Source organism: Lagopus muta, chromosome 8 (assembly GCF_023343835.1).
Source record: "Lagopus muta isolate bLagMut1 chromosome 8, bLagMut1 primary, whole genome shotgun sequence".
Lineage (NCBI taxonomy): Eukaryota > Metazoa > Chordata > Aves > Galliformes > Phasianidae > Lagopus > Lagopus muta.
The window spans coordinates 23,918,428-23,939,389 of record NC_064440.1 but is presented as its reverse complement, the minus strand read 5'-3'; the positions used below and the strand labels follow the sequence as shown (position 1 = coordinate 23,939,389).

At 38.8% G+C, this 20,962-nt stretch overlaps 1 protein-coding gene across 3 annotated transcripts in view; it reads right to left on the bottom strand.

Moving 5' to 3' along the window:
* PARD3B (par-3 family cell polarity regulator beta) overlaps positions 1-20,962 on the bottom strand; it is a 370,506-nt gene that overhangs the window by 331,677 nt on the left and 17,867 nt on the right. The window lies entirely within an intron of this gene.

Here is a 20,962-nt window from a genome sequence, read left to right as displayed (position 1 = left end):
AACTGGCTAGCCAGAGAAGAGTTTAAGCTACTGTTTTCTTGAGAGGAAAGATCACCAAAAAGTTTAAACTTTGAAGCAAAGTAAGATTATTTAGCCTTGCACCTTCACTTTTGTCCAGGAGAAAAGAAAACATAAAACAGTTCAGTACCTCAACACTGAAAAATAATGGAGAAGAAGCATAAGACAATCGTATACACAACAGCTGATAGTTAAAGTATTGAAAGAACATTTTCCCATAACCAATAGAGGCTCACTCCCACTCTCCATCACCGTTCCAATCTCTCATCCTTGTTCTTCAAGTAGCATCATTTAAGAAAAGATATCATTACTACAGAATTTTGACTAACATTAAAACAAAATAAGCTACTTAATTTCTAGTTTAAACCCCTTAAATCATCTCATTTACACGCAAGAAAAATTACTTATCGATGATGTACATCATGTAACCTCTCCCACGAGAAAACACTACAGATTTCACTAGGAATTTCTTTATCCACACACATTGTTCCCAGGGCAGAGCTGACCACATAGCCCGATTTAACACTGGAAGAAATGTGTCACAAATACCGACTTTTCCAACCTAGATGAATTTTTCCACTGAGATGTGGAAAAGAACAGAGCTCCATTAAAACCATGGTACTTCAACAAATCTCATAGTCCCCACAAACTGCCTAGGAAATGCATGCAACCCAATTGCAACCTAAAAAAGTAAGTTTTGCTTGCATTAAACAAAAATCTACAGAACAACACTTAACACTCCACCACACAAAAGGTTACCAAAAGCTTTCTGCCTTTTTCCTTCCCTCAGTTCTCATTAAGACTGAGGCAGGAATTAAGATAAAATTTCCGCAGCTGTCTTTCTTTAGGACAGCATTACATACACACATACAGACTGGACATCCTTCTTAGTGAGATCACACGTGTCTGAGATTAGAGCGATGCTCGGTTCCACATCAAACTGAAGTTATGGTTTTGAAACATCACAAAGATTGTTTTCATATTCTTGTGCAGCTTGCCTAAAAAGGAAAACAAAACATCAGTATTTTCCCATTTTTCCATGAAATGGTACTTCACCGAGGAAGAATTTGCCACACAATTGCACTTAAGATGACTGAAAAAGTAAGAGGCACTTCATAAAAGATTTCATATGCAAGACACAAAAGACACCTGTAACTGAGCATTTCCACCTTTTTTAGACATGATCTCAGAATGCCTTCTGATGAAATCACCTGCACACAAAAAAGGGACAAATTGAGCATATCAATACATAACTTTAAAGGTGAAAACTCAATTGCTGAAGTTGGCGGGTATGACTTGTCAAGAACTGTAGCACATTCAGGAAACGGTAACTCCTAAAACATGTGGCACAGAGCAGATCATTACCTTAAAAAGGCACAGATAGCAGCACAAATCGCTCATGTATGGGCTGCACCACCCCATTCCTCTCGTAAGCCTTGCCCTTTCATTTTACACTAAGATATGTAATCACCCATGATTCTGTTGTCTGAAATACTCCTGATTTTTGTTATATGTGCTTATCACCACAGCCTGCTGTCAGCAGAAATCAGGATGGAACAGAGCAAGTAGTGCCATCCACAAGCCTGCTGCTTCTGAAAATAAGTTATTGTGACATGCCTCACGTGGCTTGATTTTTTTTGCCTTCTCTTACACTGGCTCATGTGCAAAATTAGAATGATGTTTAAACAGTGTCAGGCTGTCAGAGGGAGAAAACACAGTGCTACTGTGACACAAGACATGACAAGAGGAAAGATTAATCACTTACTCAGAAGTGAAAAGTTGAATACAAAATACTTAACCATGTGTCTCAATTTTCTTACAGTACGTGAAAGACTAAGTGCTGATCCCAAGATAAGCTTCATAAACTCCAGTTAACTGAAAAAAAATTAATTACTCAGTAAACATACCTTGAAAACAAAGATAATAGAGTTAAAAGTAAAAAAAAAAAAAATCCCTAGGGCAATAACAAAATCAAAGAGGGGAATGTATATACTTACACCTGAAATAAGCTAGTTTCCTCCTCAGCACAGGAAAAGAATTTCAAAAGAAGAGACAATTCAATGAGAAGAAAAGGTCAAAAATGGCAATAAATAAAGCAAAAGAAGGTCACCACTAGAATCAAAATATTTCAGCTGTTTATTCCTTTCCCTTATAGGAACTTTACTGCAGCAGGACATACACCCAAAGATTTTTCACACCTATTTCCATCACATTTCAATCTTTCCCAGAAACACATTTTTAACTTTGAACACTTTTCAGAATGTTTTCTCATTTTTTGGCCAGGTGGGTCACGCATTAGTTTTCTTACTTGTTACATTTAAAGATTTAAAAAGTTCAATGTGTCCTGCTGTTAGTAAACAAGCTAGCAAACTCTGTTGGGGAAAAAAAAATAAATAAAAGAAGAAAGTACACAAGCTAATGTCCCCATATCACAGGCAAAGTGATAATCCCAATTTCGTGATTAAGGATTTTTAATTCCTTAAGTGAAAGGGTATTTTGCTCCTAACTGCAACACGCTTTAATTTCTCCACTGGAGTGAAAGGTGTAACAGCAAAGGATGCAGAAGATTACTTAACAATGATGCAGCAAAAACTGATGCAAAAATACATCCCTTCATTACAAAAGGGGCCTTGCCTCCCTGGCCCAAGTGTATCTAGCAACTCCTTTTATGCACAGTTGTTAAACTACTCTTTGAAAAATAGTTCCCTATCAAACCATTTTCCTTTTCACACATTTCAACCCAATTAAAGACAAGAAAGATTAGTGTGAAAGAGAGAGTTAATTTTAGAAAATTTATGCATAAACCCAAATGTGTTTAATTACTTCAGTATTTCCCACATGTAGGAAAATCATTTTTAAGTAGGCTGTAAAACAGTGTTTCAGAAAGTAAAATCAATGACAGGAGCAGTTCTGCACAGAACTATCAAGCGGATATCAAATTAAAATTTAGCTTCTCAAACACTTATTTCATTTTTAATTCCACTTTTAGAGAAGACCACAAAACATACTCAAAATCGTTCGCTTATGTGCTTATCACGAGGACAACGCAGAATTCTGCAACTCATTCCCTTAAGGCACAGTGACATTTTCTCATCCTTGCTTTCTGCACCCCCACTCTCCAATCCCCTAAAAGAGGGATCAGGGAGCAAACACCTGGAACACAAAGTAAAACCCAGCTCAGTCTGCTCCTCTCCTGTACCGCTACAGAACAGCCATTCCACTGCCCACAGGCACAGTGCACAAAATGGAACCTGAGAGCTGAAAGAAAGCAACTGGAGGTAATGGATGCACGTAAATCTTGCTGATCCTTCAAACAGTACCAAAAACATGTATTGGCAGAAATGACTGAGGACTATTTCATTTTTTGAATTCGTTTCCCTCCAAACAATGCCGGCAATACCTAACACAGCACCATTCTTTATTCAGAAAGCAAATGATAGATGACAAAATTTCAGAACACTTTCAGAACCACTCAATGCTAGAGAGTGCAATTCTTCCAAACTAGGAGTTTTCCCACAGCCTTTGTTCCAAGCAGGGAAAGAGAAAAGAGAAGAGGATCAAGATGATGAACAAGTTCAAAGGCAAAAAACAGTGCTTGTAAATAAGGTTTGTTGGGCCACAGACTTGAGAGCTCTAACGTGAAGGATATGCATTCATCTTTCGGGATTCCTGTAGTGCGAAGCCTTCAAGTGTCAAAATATCATGTTATTTTTATCTAGAGAACACCATGTAGACCTAACTACTTCAATTACCTATTTTCCCAAACCCAAAATATACATGCTCCATGTTTTCAGTAGTTAGCAATCACTTGAAGTTGCCTCAATTTCTAAAAAGGGAAGAGCTGTTTAATACTCTAAAGTTACCAGGCTTGAACTGCTGGAAACATGGAACTGCTGCTCTTCAGTCACATATCTATATGATAGAAGCAAATTTCTTCCTTTAAAACTGCCTTTGCCATTTATTTTTATGACCAGAAACATACCAAGTGCCTTTATTCATTCCGAGTTACAACACAAGCCTTGAAAATCTTGAAAGTCAAGTTGTGCATCATTTCTGTCAAATTCACTATTTGCCTCAGATCATAATAATCAATGCCTGTTCTGAAATGGTGTCTTTAGAATGTATGGGGAAAAGATCACATGACACAATGCACAACATGAATACTTGCCCAAATAATCCATGGGCATGGCCTGAAGGTAAGATCTATATTGTTTAACAGTTATCACATCTGGGGATCTAAAGACCCTAAGTTCACCTTAAAATTTTCTTTTGAAAAGAGCCTTCCATGTGCTTATACTGTTTGCTGCAAATGCAAGCACCTACTACTCATTCATTTAAAGGGCTCCCTTCATTCTGTTCATTCAGTTCCACTCCTTCCTGAAGCAGAAGCTTTGAACTACACAGCACAAACCCCAAACAGAACAGAATTAAAGGAATCATACTGCAAGTCACTGGCAACAGAGTAACTCTACCCTAATGTCTATCCAGACAGACAAACGAAGAGATACCACCTTGTTATAAAATACAGTTAAAAACAAAGAACACTATCTAAAAAACAAGGAACGTGATTATTTAACTGTTGGGGTTACTTACATTTTGTGCCACCAAAAGCTAACAAATGCAGTAACAAACTATTAAATAGAAATTTACAAAGAGAAGAACAGATCGATATCTAATTGTACAAAAATTGCTTTTTCTATTAAGTTAAAAGAGGTGTCTCTTAGACTTGCTATACGTAGGCTTGTTACAAATTCTTCAACACAAGCAAGCTAACAGAATATTAGAAATAATTTGAAGTGAATAAAAAGTGCTAAATAACTCCAAAGAGTTTTTCTTTCTTCTCTTGAAAATGCTTAATTGTTTAAAACATCTGTGTGTTTGGCAGGCCGAATATTACTCTGCCTCTTATCTCAGTTTTCAAGCCTTCTTTCACCAAGGTCTGTCTGTGGATACACTGTATGTATGAGACAGTTCTGAGCACCAGGACCTTGCCACAAATAATGATAAATTATTGCCAACAATGAAACAGACTGAAGGGGGAAAGTAGTGGGATTTCACCAGCGCTCAGGTTATGGAGGACAGGTAAAGAGAAAGTGGAAGGAACAACCAGGTAGAGACAGGCAGAGGAGGGCTGAGCCCCCAGTGTTGCATATTGTACCAAGGTGAGCCCTCTCAGCCCTTGCACTGCCACACTTTAGGCAAGGGGACTGACCCGATGGCCAACAGCTGGGCTGCTGCAGCTCTTGTAAACTACTCCCACTTCCCACGAGGTGTGCTGCTTGGCCTACGCACAATTTGCTCACTGATTTACAAGGCTGGTAGGTTGGCCATTAAATACAGTTACTATCCAATGTTTATATCTGTTCCTACTTCTTAAGCACATACCCCGCGCCAAGTTTCCCAAAGCCAACATCAAATCTCTGATAGGCACCACCAGCAAGAAAAACAGATGAAGAACTACACCTCCTACAGCGCAGAGTTCTCATTTTGCACTTGGTAACAAAATACAAACCCAGAGCCTCAGTTTACTATCAACGGTGACCCCGTGCATAATGGAAGAGGACTGGCATGACAAAGGGGTGCTGCAGGAGAGCAGTCACAAAATACAGACAATACTGACAGCACTGTAGCTAGATTTGCAGCTCACCTTCACACACAGTAAACTTTAATGTCGCAAACACTTCTGAGCTGGTTGTGGCCACTTTCAAATACTGCCTGCCTCTTGCAATTCATTCAGCTCTGCACCTACCTTCTTCCATAAAGCACAGGTGATGAGGTTTAATAAATCTGTCAGTTGAGAAATGCAAAACAATTCTTTAAGATGTTCTGTATGTGCTCCAATACTCTGCCAAAATAAATCAATCTCCTGTAAAACTTGGCAATCTTGGATAAACGGTTGTTGCCACTCTGACAGAGCCTCAGACTTTGTGTTAGACTTCAATAAAGAAATTGTCTTGTCTGCAATATGTTCATCCAACCATATATCCTGTAGCTTTCTTTCCCTGGCAAGACAGCAGCTGGAAACAATGAAATTAAGATGAAAAAAAAAAAAAAAAAAGAATAGGAAAAAGGAATATGGCCTGCTTATTCGGAAACATGGGATGTTTTCTGAAAGCACAACACGAGATTCAGCAACAGCAATGTATCAGTCAAAGAAAAACTACTGCATCTCCGCACTGGTAGTTCATAGCATAAGGACCATCCAGGAACAAGACCCAGCCCCCTAACTACTTATATAATAATAAATTCTAAATGAGCCAGGAAGTATAAATTCTTACACTTTTGGTCAACATTTGTTTCCACACTACAAAGACCAAGGCTACTACCACATCCTCATCCCAACCATAAAATGGAAATTGCAAGGTATTTGCAGTATTAAACAAACAAAAGAAAAAACTGCAAAGAAAAGCAAGCTCTCAGGGTTGTACGATTGCGCTACAGACATGGAACGCATCAAATCTAATAAAAATCTGCTAATTATACTTCTCTAGGTCAACTAAACAGGCACTACCACCGATTACATAATGCAATAGTGGTTTTGGCTTTCTAGTCTTTGGTGTTTTTATGTGTGTGTTTTTTTCCCCCTCATCTAAACACCAAGAGCTCTAAAATCACAGATGTTAAAGCAAGACCAGCACAAGGCAGCTTCAGAATAAAGGTGAGATGACCAATTTAAGTTAAACTTCAGAAATCCTGCCACAGAACACCAACCACGCAAGTTCCTCATCTATCTGTAGACTCCTTCCATCTCCAGAAGACAGACATTTGCCGGCTGGAAATATACACAAGTAAGTGGTCATGGTAACAAAATCACTTGCTTGAAATTCCAGGTAAGTGTACTCAAAAAGGTTTATTCCTACATAAAAGCTAGGTTGTTTAGCTACTTAAAATTACACACATCAGAGCAAAAGCAACTGCAGTTATAGATCACAACTCCACATAAATGTAGACCAATCTTGACACCCTAAATAACCTGAAAGAAACACTTAATTTCCCCATAAATTACATGAAACACTCCACAGATAAAAACCTAAGCCCAACAACACCTTGCTTTCTGAATTTTAAAAAAAGCACTCATTCGTCAATTGCCTTAACATGATGTTATAAAGAAGTGGTACATCAGAAGCCACAGGTCAGTCCGAGAACTCCAACCAAGACTGTGTTTTATACAAAGCCTAGTGGCTTCACAGGTGAAAGGATCTTGCTACAGATGAAACATTAACTAACTTACAATAAAGAACACAATTCCCTCAAAATTCTCACTCTGTAGTTTCAAGGTGAATGGATTAAGTAGCCTAGGAATGTAACTACCAGGAATCCAAGCAGTAAAACCAATTATTCGCACAGATGCAAATTCCCAACAAGATTCTACTGCTCAGGATAGGGGACTTCGGTTATTTTGTTTTCTTTTAAGTGTTCAAGCAGACAACCAGCTGATTTTACTTATTGGCAGAGTTTCAAACATGCCAGCAATTTCAAAAGACCTTACATAACCACCTCAGATAAGAAAAAAGGTAGGTTATAAAGAAGGAATGGAGGGTGGGTCCAATGGGAAGCATAGCACTTGAAGTCCTGACAGCTAGGGGCAGGAAGCAAGAGCACATGCAGATCACAGAGGGATGAGACGCCTCTTCTCATATCGCAAACAACAAAAAAGCTAGTGTTTTTGTTTCGCAATGTTTGTGTACGTAACACTATTAGAAATCAACAGTTCATCACCGTTAACCTGTTTTAGACCACAGTCAGTAATGTGCCTTCCATTAAAATGATGTCATTGTTCCCCACCATTTGAAATAGTACTGCAGAACACACTCATAGGTAAGTACATCAGTTGACAACAATTCTGTTATCAGGGTGGGTGATAACAATTCTGGCAGGGTGGATTGTTGTTGTTTTGTTGCTTGTTTTTGTTTTGTGGGGTTTTTTCATTTTTGTTTTTGGTTGGTTGTTTTGTTTTTTTAGTTTTGTTACAGAGTTGGAACAAGCTGGGGAAAAAAACCCATGTACTGAAGTCCTAGTAACACCCACTGTTTTCTATTCAATCAAATGTTAACATGAGATTAAGATACTTCATGTGCTGTTACACCTCCTGACTTCTATCTTACATGACTGAAAGAAATTCAAAATATCTTTTTTTCTCAGCCATCCTCCGTAGAGTGGCTAGCATTACTAATGAAGCTATGGAAGAAGGGACAGGTGGAAGTATGCATTCATGTGCTTTCATTTTAAAAGGATCCATATTCTCCCCTTAACTAAATTTTCACTTTTAAAATATATAAGCCACAAAAATCACCACATGAATTGTCAAAAGAGTCTCATGGTATATGTCCCTGTACAGGGACAGAGGAATATAACTAGGACTAAATGAGGTGCTTTGCTCTTGCCTACCACCATGCAGGGCGCTCTCATCTTCACCTCTTCCCTTCATCTGCAACAAGGTAAGTCTGCTGCAACACCTGTAAATTAGCTTCCAAGCCCTCCTCTTCTACTAAGAGAATACAGTTAATTAAAGCAGACAAGCATACAACCCACAAACACCTTACATCTCATGTTTACAGTGATCCCGACCATTCTGAACCCTTTGATATAATTCTCCCGCTGCCTGCTGATCGCTACATACTTTTACTTTTTGAAACAGCTGTTGGTCAATTAAACGACACAGAACAAGGATATTCTTTCCAGTCAAACTACAATCTCTATGTCCAGCTCTTATAATACGCTTTAACACCCCAAAATTATAGAATTATTCATAACCACATTCGTTTTAATGAGGAAAAGCTGGTGTTCCAAATGCTGCAATTATCAGCTCTCCCTCTCGTGTTTGTGGCCAACCATCAGAATTTTCTGAACTCTGAAGTGGCACGGCTAATCGACATAGCTGCACAACCTTTTATGCTGCACCATAATCACTTCCACATAGTTTTACGTTCAAGGAGATGAAGACCAACCCTTCTGCAGTATTTTTACTTTCAAGGAAATAGGGCTTGTTGATTGCCTCTATACAGATGAGACAGGAAATAACAATAAAAGCCCCCACATCTACTCTCAAACCTAAACCCTCATTTAGCAGCACTGCTTGTTAGGTAGGAACAGCCAGCCCACAAGGCTGATTGAAACATCATATTTGATGTATTTGATTAATTGCAAGACTCTTCAAATCAATTTGTTTTTCCACCCTGGGTTTTTGAACCAGAAGCATATTACACAAGGCTCAAAAGAATTCTAGCTATGAAGATGTTACTTGAATTGCCATCAAGTGAATGCTTATGCTTAAGTATTTAACACTACCACACAGAAAGCTGGCATATCTTTAAACGTCCCAGCACTTGTAAAGAAATAATTTGCTATTAACATTTTTGTCAGTTTAAGGAAAAAAAGCACGATTTTGCACTTTGTCAGATTGCTTCATAATACAGATCAAACATTCTCTGATAATTGATTTGGAGTGAGGTGGAGGAAATAGAGAAAACACCCCAGTGACACATGTAATCAGAGCAAAAATAAGATGGAGATGGCAACCATCCTAAGATTCATCATCATAAATTAAAAAAAATCAGGGTAACCTCCAAATACACAAACATGTTATCCCCAGAGCCTTACCCCTGCTCTAAAAAGTCATAGGAAGGGATATACAGGACAAAGGAAGGAAGTGTCTTACGCTGCTTCATAGAGCAAAAGGAAAAGTCATATGCTGCTCAGAAACAAAAAATATTTTTGGTATGAAGCAAACATTATTAACATTCCATTGCTTAATACAAGAATCGCCTTTGGGTCTCAGGCATTTGTCTTGAAACATAGCCAAAGTTCAACACGACTGGTCACCTGCCTCATTTAAATTTGACCTACGTTCCGTGTTGTTTGCTAAAATGATACTCCAAGCCCTCTCTTATAAACATTTCCAAGGCAGTAATCAGGCTGTGATTATGCCTGTGGAATGTTAGTATTATTTCCACCTTTCCATGCCAGGTTGTTCAATCCGTAATTACGAACTGCTGCACTCTGCTTCTGGATAACCAAAGGGCTCTGTTTTCCATCACTGTGAGTAATTCAATCAATCTGAATATTCAATATAATATTTTTTTGAAGTACAAAAAAACGCTTAATCTATGGCCATGCACAAGAAGCCTTTTGAATTTGCTCTACTTCAAAGCATGGATTAGAACTTTAAGCTGCATTAGAATCATCTTGAAATTACCTAAAGCCTTTTAGAAGCTTTGACAGAAACCCAACGAGGAGTTGCCAGGGTTATTTGCATTACATCCCAAGGCCAGGCTCTGTTCTGCAGAAAGTAAAAGACGAACACACAAACACCCACAGGGCAAGATGCTTCCTCAAAAGCAACAAACCCTCTGCATTACCAAGTATGACACTTCTCCTGTTGGAATTACGAAGAGATTACGGTCACTGCATACAATGCACCACGTCTACACAAAGGTGCAGTGTCCCCACTGACTCTATGGATCCAGAGACACCTTGGACATTTCACAGCAGCTGTCTCCTGGGAGCTAACTGGCACAGGCATCACAAATAGGAAAGAACAGACTTTCATTACCATGCACGTTGTTAAATGAACCCCTATCACTGGGCAGCAGCCACAATAACCACTTTTCTCAGAACAAACCACCATACTGAGGAAGTGTTAATAATTATTTTATTCAGTTAGCAACAAGGGAAATTAACCCTCACTCTGACAGAACAGTACAAAAACAACATTCACTAGTAGTGCCACCATATTCTACAAAACCTGTCCAACCCATACAAGTGCTCACCACGCTGACCCAGAACAACAAAGGTAAGACCTGCTATTACAGCAACTGAGCTCAAAGATCAAAGGTTCACACAACAGTAACAACACACAAATATTGCACCCTTCAGCGACACTAAAGAAGTTACCTGCATGCTTCTTTATACAGCTTATAAATGCTTCTCTTAGCAAGCCTATCAGAACTCTCAGCCAACAGATCCCTTTCTCCTGTCAACAACCCTTGACTGTGAGCATGGCAATAAGAAAGTCACGGGAATAGCTTCCCACTGAGAATTAAATTATTTAATAATAAATAATTATTATAATTAAAGTATTTAATTAAATTTGTAAGAAGTCCTTCATTTAAAATAATTTGCTAAACAACTCGAACAGTATGTTGCATCTCTCATATGAAATCCAAGGCTATTCCATTACACAGAAGAAAACTCACTGAAATTTTTCCATATCCTGCCTAAGAACCAAAGCATGCCCTTCCTCCTCTCCTGTTCCCCAACCTTTGGTATCACGTGGCTGTGCCACCCACTGGCTGATGTCTACATAATTTTCAGCTCCAAAGGTGCTAAGAATACTTGGCAGGAGCCAGTTGCATCTTTATATCAAAGCCTTCACTACCATGCACGTGGCCTAAAGGAATTTTTGTTACAGATTAAAAACACAGAGATTGGAAAAGATGAACACAAACATTTGTTTGATGCATCAGTCAACCACCACATTGATATAGTTGCAAAATGAGACAAATGTAAACCTTGTATGATTAGGTTGAAAAACATATTAATGTAATAAAGAAGGTAATGGAAAACATCATTGGCAGAATTAACACAAGCAGTTAGTGAATAGTGGTAAGCTGAAAAACTACTTCAAATTGCAACAGATGAAACCATGCTTGGATCAGTGCTGATCTAAATACCTGCCTACTAGTTAAATATCTGTTTGTCAGTCAATCAAGCTTCTGCAGAAAGGTAGGAGGTAAAACTTCTAAACCAGAGGTCAGCCATTTTGGAACAAGCTTCTAAAAATGACAGCAAAGGAAGGGAGAGGAAAACAAATGCTAACTACTTCTAATGTGAAATATAAGAAAGGTTCAAGAGACCTCAAGATGGGTTTATACAACACAGAAGATGTTTAGACTCTGCTCAGAGGTCCACTCAGCACGATTCTTAATATAAGCAATTCAGTGCTCTGAGTTCAAGATCGGAGCAAAAGGAAAGGACGCGCCAAGGATGATACTCCCCATCATGACTGATGCTGTCATTTTTCCACTTTCGTGGATAACAGTGTAAGTCAGGAGCACCTTCCATTTTTCTATATTTCATTAAGACATACAAATAGAGATTAAAAGAACCAACAGTACATCGCAAAATCAGAGCAGGAGAAAAAGCAGTCTTCTATGCATTATGCTGAAAAGTAAGTGTGAAAGTAAAAATAAAAGGATACCAAATTTTCTTTTTAAAAATAAACTTATAAAAGAATACTTTCTACTCACATCAAGCAACACAAAGCTGATTTTGAGGAAAAAGTTATGCAATCTTAAAGAATAGCAAGATCTCAAAACAAAAAACAAAAAAATAATTCACAGTCATCACTTCATTACTCACTTGAGGGGCAAAAGCAAGAATTTCAGTTCCATAAAAGGATTATTAATAAGTCAGCAGACAGTTTTAACTGAGTATAGATCTGTTCTATATCAAAACTAAATCTATCACCCCCTGCTATCAAAGTTCTTCTCAAAATGTATTTCATACCTACTCTAGCAGTTTGGCTTCAGTGCCACAAAGGTGCAGCAGCACATCCTGTTGCTGCACTGTTTGTTCACCTCATTATCATTATTCTATACCAGGCTATGGGAACCTCCAGATCATACAGTTTTTACGTATAGCTTTGATTTTTATGGGGTAGATATTAAGATATAAAAGAAAGACTGGGAAACCTTCCTTAAAGACTGAACATTAAACGATAAGTAACATGCCATCTGAGAAAAACTTTTCAGAAGTGCTAATATGAAATGCATTAGCACCATATGAAAAACTCCTCACATTTTGAAGTTATAAAACATTAAAATCAGGAAAATCTCAGTACTCTGAAATCCACTTCTTTGATTTCTTATCAGTCAGCCATGCCCAAGTAGTCCCAGGAAGGCAAGCAATCAGAACTTGATGTACCGCTAATAGGACCTGGGTCAAGCTAAACCTAGCAGTTTAAGCTTAGAACCTCAATCAGCAGTAAATGAAGACATTTCTTCAGCAAAAGAGCAAGTCTTCATCTTCTCTAATGGAGATTCTTCCAAAAAAAATGATTAGCAACTTGATTGCATTAACTTGATTGCGAGATCTACCATAGTGTATTTTATTACCCTCTTGAGAATTATACCTTAAAGTTAAAAATGCACTGGAAAAAGTGTATTTTTTCTTCTAACCACACTAATTACCACAATTACTATAGCCTGCTAAATAATCATAAGAGCAGAACTTGAAATAATCAAAAAGTTAGTTCTTACATAAAGAAAAAGACATATGAGATTGATTTTTTTTTTTAAGGCAGTAACAAAAAAGGTATAATTTATAACTATACACTTTTAACTAGTAAGAAACCACATGAAGAAGTGCAACTCCGCAAAAAAGTGGTATAAAGCCATGTACTATTTCTCTACATGCTCTGGGAAACCACATAACGCATCAGCACATCTCATTGACCAGTCCTTCGTGCATTTCCATCCTACATTTTGATCGTTGCTTGTTTTCAGTTCCCTTTTCAACAAGATGTAATAGAAAAAGCATACACAAATGAAGCCTCCAACCAAACTGTAGTATATAGATGATTCCCAAAGTAATGCTTCCTTTTTATTTCCATGAAAGCTACAACAGATTCAAAGAGCAAAGTAAAACAATTTGATAGAGCAAATTCTCAGCTACAAAACACTATTTTTCAACACAGTCACCACCATTAGCTATGTGTTTTCACCACTGATGAACAAGAAGCTGCATGTTGTGCTTATGAAAATCTGCACCAGCTGAGGTGACCCAATATCACTGCTGATGAAACACACCATGCACTGCCTCACTGTGCTCACATCCACTGTTTGATCTCTGGAAACGTTCAGCGGCCGTCAATGAATGTCAATGCGTGCCATCCACAGGAAGGAATTCAATTCCACCCCTTTGCTTCATCCACATTTCCATGTCAGACTTCATTTTGTCAGACCGCTCCTGTGCCGCCATCTGTCACACAGCAGCAACACATAACAGGACATTAGCTGGAAGGTTCACCTCTACTGCCATGCCACCAACAGCCACCTCTGACGCTGTGGGCCAACACAATAAAATCGGATGCATTATTTTTGGAGCAATCCTTGTATATGTACATCAACTTCCATACTTAATTTATGCATACAGGCACTGTGTTATGGCCCTAAGTCTGTAAAACTGAATCATCTTTAATAAGCTAAGCAATGATTGACCAGGTATCTGTTGTTAAACCTCATCTTGAAGCACACTGATAAGCCTGAAGTTTACTACAAGAAAGCTTCCACTAAGCAGGACGACATGATAGCATAATTGCACACAGCGTAATACTACACTTAAAAATGGTTATTTTGATGATTACACTAAGGAGTCCTGAAGTTCCAACCTATGTGGATACAGTTCTTTAATTACACAGCTTGAAAACCTCATCAGCAAAACCAAATGATTTGGATTTCAGGAGCGTTTTATAATCTTGAATAATGCATGGCACCTCTGCAGCAAGAAATTAAAAACAAACGTCATAAAAATGCAAAGCTTCATAATTTGTACTCTGAAAACCCGCATTACCAAAATAACGTGTTGCTTAGTAGGTGCTAATGACGGCGATTTTTTTCTCCTCCCTCTGGTACTCACAGCTCAGATCCTGTTTCAGAAGTAATCAGACCAACTCCTACCAAAATACCTTTATGCATATGTAGGTGTGCGGTGGCTCACATCATTACTGCTCAAGAGTTACTAAGCAGATATTTCATCTCGGTGGCTCAAAATGGCATAAAACCTTTTCTTCCTGAAAAGCGTGCATTTCATTTTATTACTTGTTATAAAAAACAATTTAGAAAAACAAAAGGAAATATAAAAGGGCTGCAGCTTGTGGCCTGCACACCATTCCATCACCAGTATAAAAGGGCTGCAGCTTGTGGCCTGCACACCATTCCATCACCAGTAAGCACAAAACTCCACCTTAGTTCAAACGGTCTGCAGACCAAGGTCTGCTTTTAGTGACTGCCTCCCAGCATGATTTCAAAATAAACAAATAAGAAAATACAGGCACCTCTACATAAAGCCTATGTAAACCCAGCAGGTTTCAGGAAAATGGGTGCAGTCCTTCGGAACAAATCCAGTAATTTTAAGAAAGCCTGGGACTCCCGAGTAGCAGAAAAGCCATCGCTGCAGTCAATACAAAAGGACAGCTGCTCTGTTCTACCCCATTCTGCTTCAGGGTTCTCCCTGTATCTCACTTCTTTCTTCCATACTTTAAGGCTTTATTCACAGAAGCGTTTTTGTATTTCCATTGCACAAAACTAGCTATACTTTAGTAAACAGTACTGTCCTGTTATTACCAGTAACAGTAAGAATTTAGTATTCCAGCTACTGACTATGGAAAATCATAACTGGAACATCATACCACAAAATATCTTACAAGGAAGAAACAGAATGCTCTCAATGTACCAAAGCTAAGCACTTAATCATGCTTTTGGAGGTTGTAATTACACTACTTAGAACACAGTTAGATTTACTTCAACCTCTACCAACTTAATGTTTGACAGAAGAATGAACTACTAGCTATCCTTTCTGTTAACTAAATGTTAAGACATGCATATTTATAGGATCTTGTTACTGAAACCGTAAGATACCAATTCAAAAATCAGAAGCAGGAATCATCAAATACCGACAAATATTCTGACAGTTACTACACAGCCTGAAAAGCACATTTAAAATCAACATTAAAACCAAACCCAAAAGTACAACAGCCCTTACGTGCCAGCTTTGCTGAAGTTCAGCAACATTATTTTTCCCTACCTTAGAACTTCCTAAGCTTTTGATGCACTAATCCCGATCTCACCCCATTAGCACAAAGGAACTTTGTGTCCCTGTTGAGCACAGGGACTGGCTGCCCACAGGGACTGTGGTTCTCTCCAGCAGGTCATTCAGACTCACGGGGAACACAGCCAGATCTCCACCAGTAGCACTAAGTATCTCAGGTCTGCGGGGTTTAGTTGCTGCAACCAGCCCATGAAAGCATGTGTATTATAACAATAACTTGGCCCTGGTATTAAAAACTAAATATCATAACAATGCACGCTACATATCAAAAACCTTGTCCAGGAGCAGGAAAAAATATGTTTCCTTTTTTTTTTCCTCTACCACATGCTTATTTTTGTGCAAGTTTTATGAAAGATAGCGTTTGAACTGTAACACCAGTACAGATCAGTCTGCATCAAATTCACACTTAAAACGTCAGCTCTTCATTCTAAGGAACTACTACCCTTAAGTTGCCTTTTGTGCTACCCACATATATCCTATATAGTAACCCTTAGCATCAAAGGACATTAAACAAACAACAAAAACAACCACCCAGAGACTCTCCAGGGAAGCTGAATAACATAGTGAATAACACTAGCCTGCATAAAGGCACTGCAGCATTTGCTTCAACAGCTATAGCTGTTGCTCTCAGCTGTAACAAAGTCTTACACTGTTTACCTTGCTTTTTTCTGTACCAGTGTAATATATTGCCATACAACACACTGGAGTTTTTCATTCGTCATTCTGCATTCCAGTTATCAGAAAGTTACAAAACCCAAGAGAAAACACTAGACAGCTCAATTACACAGAGGACTGGAGCCCAAATTAAATTGCTCTATTAAGTATGCATAATTGGTATGGAACAAATATTTGAGTATCAAACCACACCACAAAACAATGGGTGAAGCCTCACATGTTCAGACTGTGCTGACCCACTGGAAGCTAACAACTAAGCCAACATCCAGGCCCCCGCCACCACCTCACAGGGGAGTTTCCAAGGCAGCAGTGCTGTAGCTCCCTGCTGAGAACTGTTCCCTCAGAATTCCACAGCCCGTTGGTATTGTATTTTGTTTTAGTGCAACTGAGATATTTCCATCTCCTTGTCTTTTTATTTTGACTTCATTTTACCATTTATCAACCCGCTTGTAAAAACCGTTTCCTTCATCACCTCAGGTACTCTCCAGCCACACCTCTCTTGCTTGCATAAAAGTAACTTCAGTTCTGACTTCCTTCTCCATTTAAAGAAAATGATAGATGGCAGGAAGAAAAAATGGAATCACCTCCACACAACTGAATTAAACTTCTCACCCTCAAGCCCACCACCGCCTTCCCTTTGGAAGCACAACTTGGCAGCTCTGCAGAATTCTGCTCGGTTCACAGAACGAATGCAGTGCAAGCACAGCAACCACAGAGCACTTAGTGACTAGCCTACCTGGAAACAACAGCAAGTCCAGAAGCTGCTACAGGAAAACACGTCTGAGGTGCTTGAAGAGACCTTTCCTTTGTACAGTTACATCTAGCCTGGGAGTCTACACTCTGAAGCCAAGCTTCCTGTAGTTTTGCTGAAGCAACCTCTCCAAACCAAGCTCCATCCACAATATGATCATGCTTTCAACTCTTCACTGAGGCTAGAGTCACTCAGAAACAACCCTGGCTAAACTAAGGGTTAAGAAGTCACTTAGCATCCTCCAAGATTACGTTCACTAGATATTTCAGTATCAGAGCAACACCAATCAAAATCATCACATACCCTTTTTCTTCAGCCCCTTAAAAAACAAACAAACAAACAAGGCAATGAACTTTCTAACAAACAAGGCTGCAGGAAGGCCATACCGCAGCATCCTCAAGGCTGACTAGTGACCTGCCAGCAGCACTGATCACAGAGCAGCGTCCTCCAGTGTAAGTTTACGGGCTTTGCTGGTTGAGTGGCAGACACTGCAGTACTGCACTTCTGTCAGTGTTACTCATGCTTGCACAGGGAGCCTTGCCAAGGTAAAGCAAATGAACACTTGACAGGAGGCCACCACAAGAAGGGCTCTGCTGATTGCAGCATACCAGAAAGCCTGTTCTGTCTTTAGTTCCATCAAGATGCGAACTGCTCTTGACAGTTAAAGTTAGACAGAAAACTTCATAGGAAAAATACACTTTTCATATAGAGGACTATTCTGCTCTTGAAAGTTACCGGCAGTTCTTCTCCTATAAACTAAGCAAAATTTTAGCTTATTAACACATAGCTTCACTACATCCTTTTGTGTGTTTATGCACATTTGAAAATATGATTCCATATAAAATGGAGGGAAATCTAGATGGGCACATTACATTTATACAGTTAAGATGGGCCAAACTCTACACAGTGATACCGAGGGAAACATTTAGTCTTCGCTTTTGGTATAACAGAACTTCTCCTGTGGCATTTTTTCCTCAAATAAAAAAAAAGTCATTTCAAGCGAGAGATCTGTTTAAATAACATACCAAAAAAAAAAAAAAAAAAAAAAAAAAAAAACCATTTACAGCTTCAGCTCATTAAAACCAGACAATTTAAACAGCCTCTTTTTTTAATTCAAAAGACAAAATTAGATTTTTTGTGTTCATCTATCATTCAGAGCAACCAGGACATAAACAACTTGGCTAGTCAACTCAATGAAAACAAAATTATTCTAAAACTATTCAAGGCTTGCTTTGACACCCCATTCAGACCATGCATTATTGCTATGGCAGTAACAGCGAGAACAGCTCTTGCCACAAAGAATTGCCCAATCATTCGCTTATAATACTAAATGAGGTTTGGTTTATATGCACATAGAAGTTACCTGCTCTAGCATGCATACCAGACAGCTAGCCGCTATTAACTCCTTCTACAGTGCTGCCTGTCATCCAGCTTTTAATTGTGAGATCAAGAGGAAGGCAGGAAGAGCTCCTTCCCAACAAAGCCACAGGCACCCAGAGCCCCTCACCCTGCCCTCCGTGGCCCCCACCAGTATCGACCCATGGCAGCACTTGGCTGCTCTCCTTGCCAGTATCTGTGCCTCCTCAGCCGCCTGTTGGTAAAGACTGTCAAGAACCTGGGAAACTCGAAAGAAATTACATCTGACAGCTCTCCCTGGTTCCCTGTTTTGTTGCTACAGTGAAAGAATTCCAATAGATTAGCAAGTGCATTTTGCTTCACAAAAACAGTGCTAATTTACTGCCATCAAGCCATGATCTAGAGAGGATTAATGCTCAAAGAAAATGAACCAGTTAGTTCACTCTGGCATTATAAAGGCGCTTGATAGGCAGCAATGCCAAACAATTTTGTTTAAAGGCACAGAGGTTAAGTTAATGCTTATTTTATGTATAGAATGACTGATTTTGTGAGACTGCATTAGTGCCTTGCATACACAGGAAAGGATGACAAGGACAAGAGAGCAACAAAGCTGCAGCCAATTCATTTATCACCCCAACAGACAGCCCTCACCAAAGGGAATCAGCACATAAATATACCTACCAAGGATCATTTCACCTATTTAGGGACTTTACACACCAAATTAGATATCAGTTCTCTTAGATCTCAATACCTCCACTTATTTTTTGCAAAGCTTAAAGGTCCTCTAGCCAATATATTCAGTTGGAATAGGCCAAGGCTCAAAGGTTAATAGGGCACAATAAAACTATTAAAAAGTATATTTGTAGCCCTTTTTATAGGGCTCATTCTTCTTTATGGGATCATACTACAAGCCTACAGGCTTCTGTATGCCAACAGCTCCAATACTCTGGAGATGCCATGGCCCAATTCCGCTCAAAATAATATTTTGACCCCTCAACCAGCAGTCTAGTTATGTGATTACATGCTTCTTCTCTAGTTTAAAAACACATATATGTCACTGCAGCTGCTGCTGTTCAACAAGTCTTATCACCAGTTCACCAAGGCCTTCTGAAGAAAAGACAACAGCCACAAAAAGCATCACCTCAAGCCACAGCTGCATGTATCTTCCTTTTGTGCACCTCGTGTAATCGAGGCATCACTGGAAGGGAAATTGAGACGTTTGCCGCATTCCTAAACCACCTCAGAGTGCCCCACTGAATAACATCCTGCTTTCCTGGGCTCCTTTCAAAATGCGGCCTCAAAACCATAGAATCCCACCTGGCACTTTTATAACAGAACATGCAAGAACCTGTAATGTGAACCAGAAATTTCATCAGCAACACATTCTCAGCCACAGCGATTCCCACTGATAAAGAACAGTACAGCTTTGGGAACAAGTAGAAAATTGGATGATGGATCAAATATCCTGCAAACTACTGCTCACATTTGCATGAACGTGTGTCTGTATTTCAAACAGAGGAAATCCTGGGTAGATGTGTTATTTTTTTTATTGACTGATGACATCAGTAAGCCATTTCCCTTAACTGCGATTACTTGATTTTATGACATCTTATACCTTATATAGCAGTGTTAATCCTCAGAGAGCAGTCATTAGCCTCCAAACACCACCAGAAAGAAGGCTGTATGATGTTTTAAGCATGCTTTCAATAAATATGGTCAAACAAGAAATACTAATTGGACATGAAAAAACACCATCACCACAGCTTCACTGCTTCTAAGAAATGCTCATTAAATGTCACTAAGTACCTCTTCGACAGTCCAAGGTACTGAGAAACCGTCTCCCATTAACTGTAAGCAAAATGATGCAACTTTTATTAAATCACTGAACAACCAACAGCAGGCAGAACTAGCATTTGTCTGCAGAATTATTTTTGAGCTCACCAAGCATATGGCAACTTATGTAGACAAAGCTAGTTGTTTGAAGCTATAAACATATACTACATTTAGATCTTCAGTTTCAAGTCACTAGACATTTGTTCCCTCTGATTTTTTTTTTTTTTTTTTTTTTACAACAATAAAACAGCTAAGTGTTATAAATTATTACAGCAGAAAGGGGGATGAATATAAGTCACCAGTTTCTCAAGCTAATTTTTTCTGATAATTATAATAACATTAAAAGGGACTTGTTTGCATCTATTCCTTTACCTAGAAAGGACACCTGTCTCATTTGAATCTAATGTTACAGATGTTATAGCTTGTGAGATTTAATAACTAGTCTACTTAAATTTTCATTAACAAATCACAGAAACTCCTCCTGAAATGCAACACGTGTTA